This window comes from Hibiscus syriacus, unplaced genomic scaffold, assembly GCF_006381635.1.
Source record: "Hibiscus syriacus cultivar Baekdansim isolate YM2019G1 unplaced genomic scaffold, ASM638163v2 tig00110209_pilon, whole genome shotgun sequence".
NCBI classification, from domain to species: Eukaryota; Viridiplantae; Streptophyta; class Magnoliopsida; order Malvales; family Malvaceae; genus Hibiscus; species Hibiscus syriacus.
In genome coordinates, this window is record NW_024062628.1 from 408,520 (window position 1) to 420,177 (window position 11,658).

General features: G+C 33.5%; 1 pseudogene; it reads left to right on the top strand.

The window, feature by feature from the left end:
* The first annotated feature begins 3,267 nt into the window (after nt 1-3,267).
* On the top strand, nt 3,268-11,410 carry LOC120113509 (annotated as a pseudogene).
* Nucleotides 11,411-11,658: the final 248 nt, after the last annotated feature.

The window sequence follows — 11,658 nt, forward strand, 5'->3', positions numbered from 1 at the left end:
TTCTGGAATTTGAGCAATGCTGGTAGTATCGATACTACCTAGTGAGTATCGATACTTTCCTTTACTTTGGTATCGGTACCATAAGAACAATATTGATATTGTTCATTAGGTATCAATACTGTAAGAACAATATCAGTACTACTTGTACAGAAAATTGTTTTGTGCTCAATTCCAAGCTTTAAGGACTTTGAATTATTTTTGAAAACTTTGAACAAATTCAATTCAAGTCCAAAAATATTTTGTCTTAAATTGTTATATCAAAATATAGTTAAAAAGTTTTCTTGGACTAAGTTGGAACACATTTCAAAGCCCAAACCAAGAAGATGAAAAATGAAAAAGAAAATTGAGCTTTTAAATATCATACACATAAAATATATTTGAATTAAATATATCATAATAATTACAAGAAATATTATACACCAAAAATATGTTAACATGTAAGTTGAGAAAACATAGTTGAACGAAAAGTAATAAGCACATGTCAAAACACTAATTGAAAATTCATTTGTGAATAAAAAAAGTGTCAGTACTACTAATTGATTGAAAAAATAATCGAAGATTATTTATAATATTATATTTAAAGATAGACATACAATTTTACGTTATAAGTGAATTTATAAAACTTTACATGAACCCATAGAATTTTAGAAAAAACGAAATTATATTATTAACAAAAAAAAATTGAAAATATATGAGAGTTCAAAATTTTTAATAAAAATAATAATCTCGTCAATCCTTTTCGGTTATCTCTATTTATATTTTTTTAACATAAAAAAATTCGTTTTCTTCTAATCTTAAAAGGATAGGAGACTAGAAAAGGCAAGTACAATGTAAGAATTTAAACAAAATTAAAGTTCAAATCATATCTCTAATTACAACTTTTCTTTTTTGGACATTTTCTCCAACAAGTCTTTGATTAGGAAAATGTATAATGTATGTGACCCCACGCGTTTTCAATTTTTCCACCTTTTATTTAAAGAAAAAGGTAAAAGCAAAATTCTCAAATGATTTATATGAAGGGAAAAAACATTTTATTAATAAAAATAAATGAATATTTCAAATTATAATGCACTGAAATATATACAGAGAAAAACATAAACAACAGACAAAAAATATATAAAAATAAAATATTAAATAAATATATGGAAAAAAATCAAATAAAAATGTAATAAATCGTGTCAAGTAATGAAGACCGAAAAGGAGCGCTTGTTCAAATGTTGGCAAAAAGAGAAAGCATCATTTATATTCTTCCCAAGTATTAAAATTTAAAGCGACCCTTACAAAAAGAGAAAGATTAAACGCATTAAGGTATTGTTTGTTTTTACTGTGTAATGTCTGCAAAGTTCCTATTTTAATGTGTATATATTGGGCTTCGCAGACCGTTTGTTTTTTATAAGACAGAAGCTCTTCTAACGTCTGCGCGGCGCAGACGTGGTCTTATGTCTGCATACGTCTTCTAACCTCTTCAAAGAGGTTTTATATTTAATTTTATATTATAGATATTAATTTTAATATTAATTTTTTAATATTATATTATAGATATTTAATTTTATATATTATTAAAATTTTATATTTATTTTAATTATTTTGATTTAAGTTTAAATATAATATTTTTTTGGATTTGTTATTTTTAAATTATATTTAAATTTTTTATACGAAATGTAAGTATTTAAACCACATTGTTTAATAAAAAATGATTTCATTGTTTGATAATTAAGATTTTAAAATATAAAAAATTATAAATTATGTTTTTAAAATTTTAAAATATAATCACAATTAAATAAAAAATAATCATAAAATAATTTGATAAATTAAAAAATATTTTCTAAAAATCATAATTATAAAAATAATTATGAATATATATTTAAAAAAATATTAAAAGTATTACATAATTGCATATTTAATAATAGTTTAATGATAATTAATGTTTAAAAAAAGAGAGGTGTATGATTCATTGATTAATAATAGTTTAATAATAATTAATGTTGTTGTGCCATATGATAATAAAATTCAAAATTTAATATTATTATATAACTTTAGATAATTTAATGTTTAAAAAATCATATAATTTAATGATCATTTATAAATTTTATTCTATAAAACTTATAAAACTAATAATACATGTGATTATGTGAGACTTATAATAGAATTAATAAGGTGGTGTTTGTGTTTCTAAACAATTTATTATTGTAGTTGTATGAATTATTTAAATTTTAGTATTGTAAAACTAAAATTATTTAAATCTCGGTATTGCAAAACTCTTTTAAGTTTAAAAAATCAGTTTATTTATATTTCAATTTATTTTAGCAGTCTGCAGACGTTAAAAAACAAACAGTCTTCTTCTTGCATACTGCAAACTTTTGGTCCATCTCTTCTGCTGCAGATGCCTGCAGATGTGGTCCGCAGACTGCAGACCTTTTACCTTTGCAAAATCAAACACCACCTAAATATTTTTCTTCTAAAAAGATAATGTATATAGAAATATAGATTAATTCAATTGACAGTTCTTAAAACTATCTCTTTTGTTATAAATCAGTCCAAAATTTTAAAAAAATTTAATTAAATCTTTTTATATATAAGATCATACTTTGAGGGACCAAATTGAAACGTTGATAAGAATTTAGGAGTTTTTCTGAAATCAACGCTTAGTATATATGTTTATATATAAAGAATTTAGTCAAGTACTTAGTAGACAAATAGATGCCAGAACGAAACAAAGCAAGATTAGGGGTATGCGTTCCATCAAGTTTAATAAAAATATTTTGAGTTATTCGAGTTGATTAATTTTATCTTATAACTTAAAGTTAACTTAAATATTTTGAGTTAAGTCGAATTTATAAAATTCGAGTCGAGTCGAATTTTTGAGTTTGTATTTAAATTTAATTATAAATATTTATAATATTATGATATTATTTGATTTCAATTTAAATGGTTGTTTTATGATTATATATATATATATATATATATATATATATATATATATTCTTATGTGATTTTTGATTAAAAATACAATACATATAATTTTTTTTATATGTGATATATATATTCATACATAATCGAAAGATTTGATTTAAATTTAAAAATACATCCACTGATTATTAAAATTTTCTAATTATTCGAGTATTATTTTACAACCCGATTTGAGTTTAAATTATTTTCAAATTAAGTGTATGAAATTATAACTCAAAATTATTTCGAAATCAAATTCCTTCTAATAAAGTCTAATTGGGAAAAAATGTTTGAACTTTACTCACTCACCCTAAGCAAGATAGCGTAAATACGAAACCCGACAAAAGCGGGTCAAGTAATCCAGGAACATTTGCCGAGTTTATAGACTCATTTATTTGTTTCATTTAACTCGGTCAGTAACTCACTTATCACTACTCTTTTTTCTCTTGCTCTCTCTCTCTCTCTCTCTCTCTCCCATTGAAGCTCTTTCGTACTCAGATCCAGGTTTGTCTCTTCCTCATACTTCTCTTTATCTTTTGCTTATTATTATTAGTAGTAGTATTATTGGTAGTTTATTGTTTTGTCTGCTATTGGGTACTTGAGATACTAAGTGAAGGCCGACACTTCAATGTTTGGGGTTGTGTGTTTTTTGGTTATTTGTAACTCAGCATCTAGCTGAGCAGTTTACTGGGTTGGCTCAATAATTTGTTCTTTTTACAAAGAAATAGCTGTTTCAATTTTAATTACTAAAATGTTCATGTTTTTTCTCCAACTGTTCATTTCTGGAGTGTGTTCCTGCATTATTTTGTTTAGTTATGGAACGGAGTATGGTAAGTTTGAGTTGTTTCAAGCAGACAGATAGTATGTTCCCAGGAGGGAGATCAAGTGGATAGTACTTTGTTTTGGTATGCTGGCAAACATATTGTATTGATGTAGATTAGTGGATTACTGTGATTCTGAGCTATTGATTTCTTGTTTTTTGATTTTGTGCTCCATTGAAGGTGTTGAATTTTATCTATTATCTCCATGGAAGTTGAGTTTCTCTTGATTTTGGTCGAAATGATGAACAATCTTTTGTTTAATTAATTCCTCCTACTGAATACAGGCCGTGGTTTTCAAACTAGAATACCTTTTTTTTTCAAGTAAATTTAAACTCTAACACACTTAATATTAGCTTTTAAGCTTTCTATTTCCTACACTACCTTCTTACATATTTCAGAATCATTGCTTAATAGTTGTTTTCATTTAACAGGTGACATAATGTGGACGGTACAACAATCATGTGTTCGGTTTTGAATTAGTCACATCCCTTAATTATTTAAGTGGGGTGCTAAGAAGCTTCCCAAATATTTTCCAGGGCTGCTTCTACAATTGGAGGAGTTTTAAATGGAAGAAATACAGTCTCAGGCAGACAATTATAGGTCTTCTTCCTCTTCCGCCAGTAGTCCAGCAAGTAGGGTGCCCTCAAGTAATTTTTTCTATCTGCGGAAACCTGGTTCTCTCCGGCAACCTATCTCATTTGAGGATTCACCTGAGTGGGAAGATACAGATGCCGACGTCAGGGTGGAGGAAGGAGGTAATTCTATCAATGCTGCAAATACGCCAGTCTCACCATCTCTCTCAAAACTCAATAGTGGGTCCTTTCCATCACCACAGCTGGCAGAAGGTGCAGCTGTTGTTAGAAAAACTGCTGGTGCGTCAATTGTGTGGAAAGAATTGTCTGTTACTATCAAAGGAAAACGGAAATATTCTGATAAGGTTGTGAAGAGTTCCAATGGTTATGCATTACCTGGCACGATGACAGTAATCATGGGTCCTGCCAAATCTGGGAAGTCTACACTACTGAGGGCTATAGCAGGTCTTTTAGCCTGACACTTGAATTGGCTACTTAAATAACAAGAAGTCTTTTTATGCTTCTGTTGTTTAATTTCAGACTTTAAGGACTAAAATCTTTTTTTTTTGAATATAGGAAGATTACATCCTTCAGCTAAAATGTATGGTGAAGTATTTATTAATGGGGTGAAAACGCGCTTGCTTTATGGTTCATATGTGAGTTTCAGTTACATTTTCATGGAGGGTCAAGTTACTAGATGTTACTTTTTGATGCTTCCTATGGTTCTTATCTTGACAGAGTGATTCTTGTCTGCTGAAAGTGATTATTTTTTATCCTTTTTTGTCCAAAATGATATATATATATATATATATATATATATATACAAACACACGTGCACACACACATATGTATTGTATTTTCTCACATGAAATTTTGGATTTGGTCTTTTACAATTATAATATGTTGGACTGACTCTACGAATATCAAAATATACTTCAAATTGTCAGCACAAATCTCATTCCTGTTTTGGATCATAGATTATAGGAAAATTGATTCTATTTTAGTTGACAGAAATTGCAAGGAAGCATTCAATTCTAGGTTGTTTAATTTTTTCACTTTGAAACATCCAATTTGCAGGGATTTGTTGACAGGGAAACTGCTCTAATTGGTTCACTCACAGTCCGTGAGTATCTACACTATTCAGCTTTGCTCCAACTTCCTGGTTTTTTCTGTCAGAAAAAGAGTGTGGTAGAGGAAGCCATCCAAGCCATGTCCTTGGTTGACTATGCTAACAAACTGATTGGCGGCCACTGCTATATGAAAGGCCTTGCCAGGGGTGAAAGAAGGCGTGTTAGTATTGCTCGGGAACTTGTGATGAGGCCACGTATCTTATTCATAGATGAGCCTCTATATCATCTTGACAGGCATAATGTTTTGTTTATTTTCCTTAATTTAATTCTTAGAAGTGTTTTATTGTTATTTATTCCTTTTCTCCTGCATGCTTTACAATGCTGACTTTATGATTTTTTTAATACAATGCCTAAACTCCCAAACCCCAACCAACCCATAAATCTGAGGATAATACACAGTTAAGCGCCCTTGAACCCACATGCACATCCTCTTGCATGTTGCAATAGTAACTATGCTTACCAAGCTAACATTGATTTTATCATTGGTGTGCCATCATTGACTTTCTACGGAATCCAGATCATTTACAATGTTACTAAATTTTAGCGTTTTATTTATTTTCAGTGTCTCTGCCCTTTTGATGATGGTGACACTAAAGAAACTTGCAAGCACGGGATGTACTCTCATTTTCACCATTTACCAGAGCAGTACGGAAGTTTTTGGTCTCTTTGATCGAATCTGTCTTCTCTCAAATGGGAACACCCTGTTTTTTGGGGAAACATTAGCTTGCTTGCAGGTGAATGATAATATGAGAAATTATTTTTGATCTCGTCTTTGTTTTCATTTTCTGTTATTAGCTTATATGGAAGAATAGGATGGTCATTTAAAGGTTCTTTTGTATATGGTTCCTGTAATGTGGATTGAAGAGAAGAAGATAGAATCCATTAAAACATTCAAATTGTTTTTCTCTTAATTTTCCTTTTGAGTGCACATCTTTCCTTCTCACTATTCTAATTTATCTCCCTTTTCTTCATGAAGCACTTCTCAAATGCTGGATTCCCTTGCCCAATTATGCAAAGTCCTTCCGATCACTTTCTACGTGCCATAAATACAGATTTTGACAGGATCATTGCAATGTGCAAAAATTGGCAGGTATTCGAAGATTCTAATAACGTATAATATAGTTCAAGACCTCAATGGTACTTGCAAAGAACAAGTAAGACCCCAAAAGTAAACGAATAAGAATTGAATCTATAAAAATTGTTATTCGTATCTCAAAAGCTATTGGATTATTTGGCTTGATGGTAAATAGGAGGATTACTTGTATGTTTCTTTATATTATTTGTATTAAACAAACTTTTTTTAAATTGTTTTGCTACTTTAAAACTTTATTTTGTATGAACTGGTACATTGTTACAGGATGACAATGGGGACTTCTCATCTGTGAACATGGATACTGCTGTTGCAATTCGTACTCTTGAGCAACATATAAATCGTCAGCTGATGCTGCTGCAGTTGAAGCTATGATACTGAGACTCACAGAGAGGGTACAATATGTATTCTTATTTGTCTTGAACCATCACCATTTATCATTTCTTGTGGCTTTTACTAATAGGATAGTAGGAAGCTTTAACTATATGTGTCATCATGTATTCGTATTTGAGGCATGTGTTAGATTTCAATCCAACGGTACCCCCAAATCCTTAATGTTTTATTATACACAAGTACACAACAAGGAATAATTGTTTTGGTACAAAGTAGGCCAAGGCCTAGGAGAAATCACGAAAGGGAAATCTGCAAGTGCTGAGGGTTGAACCCGAGCCTTGTGGGGATTCACCTAATGGAGGTCGGAAAATCATTTTGGTTAAGCCTGAGGTTCAATCATTAGTTTAACGTGCCTCAAATGTACAGTTTAAAATTTAGAATGAATGAAGGTAAGTGAATGATACAACAAGATCAACTCTAGTTGATGGAATTCTGACATCAAAAGAGAGAAAAACATATGCCATATGGTAAAAATTCATATTCAGCAAAGTAAAATTTAAGATCTATTAAGCTCCAGAGCGGAAGATTATAATATCTAGTGAGAGAAGTTCCGCTTCTCTCTAGGGCCCAGGTGTTTTTAAATTTAAAAGTGTTGTCTCATTGTCTGTTGCCTGCTGGCCGCTGCCGCCGCCGCCGTCTGCCGCCGCCGTCAGCCGTCCGCCGCCACACTCTGACCACCGTTTGACGCCGCTTTTTCCTAGGATGTTGTCTGCTCACGGTGAATACAGATCTGGTCTTGCATTTGCGAAAAACGCTGTCTTTAGTCGCAGATCTACACTCGCCCTCTGCAGATTTTCGAAGCCTCCAGCCGTCCGAGTTCGCCTCCGCCACTCAACCCAGCGCAGTGCCTAACGTGACCTAATCCCGTCTTCTCTTGTGTCGAGCAGTGGTGTACAGCTGAGTATTCACCATGGAACCCCAACCCACGTCTCAACCCAGCCACTTCGAGGGTTTGACTCACTGGTGCGGTGCGAGTTGAATAAGCGGGTTAATGATTTAAAATGAAGGAAAAGCAGTTCCACGAGGCAGTCTTCTCAAGAAATCTGGATCCGCTGGTGCACCTCTTCATCTTACTCCGGTAAGGACAATCGTAAAATTGAGAATGAAAAGGAGGACAAGGTTACGGAAACCGCAAAGAAGAGTTTTTACCAGACCTTGTGGCCGGATTGAGACAGTTTGGTAACTTCTCTATTCCACCGATGCTGCTAAGAACGATGTTTTGGCAGCCTTGGCACGTGAGGCGGTTGGATAGTTGAGTCCGACGGCACCACTTACAGACACTCTCCTTCAACCCAAAATCAACAAAATTCGAGATCAGTTTCGGCGAGGTCGGGTGAAAGTCCACTATCATCCATCCTTTGAAGAATGCTCACAAGAAGGGAAACATAGGAACGGAAAGTTGTCTTTTGTTCACGCAACACCAACGCTTCCAGTCGCTAATGTTGATCATGGTGGTGCCAAGGAGTTCTATTCGAAAGGGTATTCCGATGCAAATTTTCCGAAGTGGTGGGAAGAAGAAGAATGGGTTTTATAATCGGTCGAAAGAAGGCCAACCAGATTTTCGCAATGGGTCCAGAAAGGATTGTTACACGATTTTATCGAAAACCTTCCAGAGAAGATCCATTGGAAGAAACTTGGATCCTATTTGGCTCACATGGTCAAGTTATTGATGCCTTCATTCCCAAAAAAAGAAACTCGAATGGGGTTCGTTTTGGTTTATTCGCTTTGCTACAATTGAAGAAGCAAGGACATCGATTTCTAAGATGAATGGTTATCGTATTTACGGCAACAAAATTAGAGTCTCTTTAGCTAAACATAAACCCCGACAGTCTTACTGGCGAAGTCCTCGAAAGTTGTTCATAGTAAGTCGGGGCTGAAAGTTTTTCCGACGATTAAACACTGTGAAGTTGAGGGTGTTGTGACGCAGATAAACTTCATGTGTTGTAACTGTCTTGTGGGGTGGTGCAAGAACTTTATCAAGATTGGTAATCTTGCTAACCAAATACAAGCCAAAGGACTAGCGGGTTTCACGCTATGAGAGCTGCTGGAAATGTAGTTCTAATGGTTTTGAAGATTCTAATTCGTTGAGATGCGTGAAGGATGAAAAGTTAGAAACTCTTGCGAATGGTTTTCCAGAGTGGAAACTTGGTCTGAGAGCCTTGTGGTGGAGAGCCGGCGCGTTTGGCTAGTTTGCGAAGGTATTCCTTTTCACGCTTGGAATTGGGTACTTTCAAAAAAATAGCTACTAAGTGGGGCAAGTAATAGCAATCGATAACAGTTGTGAGTTCCCTTCGTCTTTTGATGGGCTAAAATCCAATACTCACAAACGCTCAAGTGAGAATTAATGAGTGTTGGAGTTGAAGGTCGGGGATCATTTATTCAAAATCTTGGTGCATGAAGTTGATCCTTCCTTCAAACCTAATTCTGGGTTCCTGAAGATTGCGATATTTTCTTTAGAACTTGATCCTCCAATTGGGTTGTGATTGTTCGGCTGCTATTCAGAGGCGTTTTTAAGTTTGTGGTTGTAATTGTTGGTTTTTTTGTTATGTTATCTTACATCTTGAGTGATTTAGGGGCTTTTTGGTTGACGATGTAGATTTCTAGGTGATATGGGTTGTATTGGTGTTTATCCCGCATGTGGGTTTGGTGTTACCTCATGTACTTAGTATTATATTTAATAAAATATGAGGCACTCTTTTCTCCCTTCCTTGTTCTTCAACATACTTCTAAGTATGTGGAAGAATACGAAGGGAGTTTTTAATGAGACCTCCAACTTCTATCAAAAAAAAAGAAGGTAAGTGAATGATGGAGTCTAGCTGCCTGACATCTATTTACAATGTGTGTTAAGCATTTTTCTTGCATGCTTTCATGGAGCCCTATGGTGGCTATAAGTCACCCCTTTTAATTTTTGTTCACTTCTCAAAAGCAAGGGAAAGGCTGGCAGTGCCACACGAATTGCAGTTTTGACTTGGAGGTCTTTATTGATTATGTCAAGGGAGTGGAAATACTACTGGCTTCGACTTATTCTTTATATGCTCCTTACACTGTGTATTGGAACAGTTTTTTCAGGCTTGGGGCATTCTCTGTCTTCAGTTGTGGTGAGTACAACCATTTGAGCACAAGTCATTATGTCTGCTCTTATATTTAGGTGAATCTGACTGAAGTTGACTTAAACTTGTTTGATAAGCACTTATACCAATATGATGCAAACATCTATATTTACTAAAGCCGTATGTTGATTATTTTCTGTAGATATTTTTCTTATTGTATCTATTTTCTCATCACAGAAAAGAGTTGCTGCAATTTTCGTATTTGTGTCATTTACTTCACTTTTAAGCATCGCTGGAGTACCTTCACTACTGAAAGAAATAAAGGTGATCCTACCTGTCTTTGTTACCTTTTCTTTTAGCTAAAAGGAGGTATCCAATTTGAAATCCCTTCATTTCCCATCTTAACTAAGAAGTAACAGTTATTTTCTGAACTTTTATTGATAAATTCCTTTCACTTTCTTCCCTCCAATTTTGAAAGTTGCGTGATTGGTGTATTTCTATTTTGCAGATATATGCCAGTGAGGATTCAAACCAGCATTCAGGAGCTTTAGTCTTTTTGTTCGGTCAACCTCTCTCCAGCATTCCATTCCTGTTCCTCATCGCCATATCCTCGAGTCTCGTCTTCTATTTCTTAATAGGATTGCGTGACGGATTCAACTTGCTGATGTACTTTGTACTGAATTTCTTCATGTGCCTCTTTGTCAATGAAGGATTGCTGCTGGCTGTTACTTCCTTGTGGCAAAATGTTTTCTGGAGTGTTTTAACACTTGTAACCATACATGTAAGTTATCACTTATTTATTCGCCATTCGTGTGCATTCTCATAATTGTTTTCCTTTCTACTCTTTAACTTTTACCTAGCTGTTGCCAGTCTTACGAACAAAATACATGATGCATCAGGTGGTAATGATGCTAGCCGCGGGCTATTTGAGAATCCGCAATGAGTTGCCTAGACCTATCTGGAAGTATCCATTATCATATATTGCTTTCCACACTTATTCTATCCAGGTTTGTGTGCATTTTATAACGTTAGTCCATCTATTCGTTATTGCAGACCAGATATGTACGGATCATTTAATTTGGTTACCTATGTTTTCATCTCAGGGGCTTTTAGAGAATGAGTACCTCGGGACCAATTTCGCAGTCGGGCAGGTGAGGACGATATCGGGGTTTCAGGCAATCCATAGTGCTTATGACATCTCTCAAAGCAGCAACTCCAAGTGGGAGAATTTACTGGTATTGTTCCTCATGGCTGTTGGATTTAGAATTCTTGTGTTAGTTTTGCTACATTTTCGTGTTAGGAAAAATGTATCCCTACATAGAATTTTCCAGTGTCGCAAATCAACAACCTGAGATGAATGCAAATGGTACAATCAATCTTTAATCTTTGTTGGCGTTTCGAATCATTCATATATGACAGTGAAAATTGTTTTTTAGTTGTGATGTCCAATTGATGCTACTCTTCATGATAAATGTCCCTCTACATACTTAAATTTTGGATTTTTTTATAAATTCTATACATTTTTTATCTTTAGAAAAATAAATAATTAAAATTAACTGTAAGAAATAAAATTGTAATCTAAAAAAGAAATGGATTATCCTGGCATTTAAAAGTATTTTCAATCACTAAACACGTAAAAGAATATGTAAAACT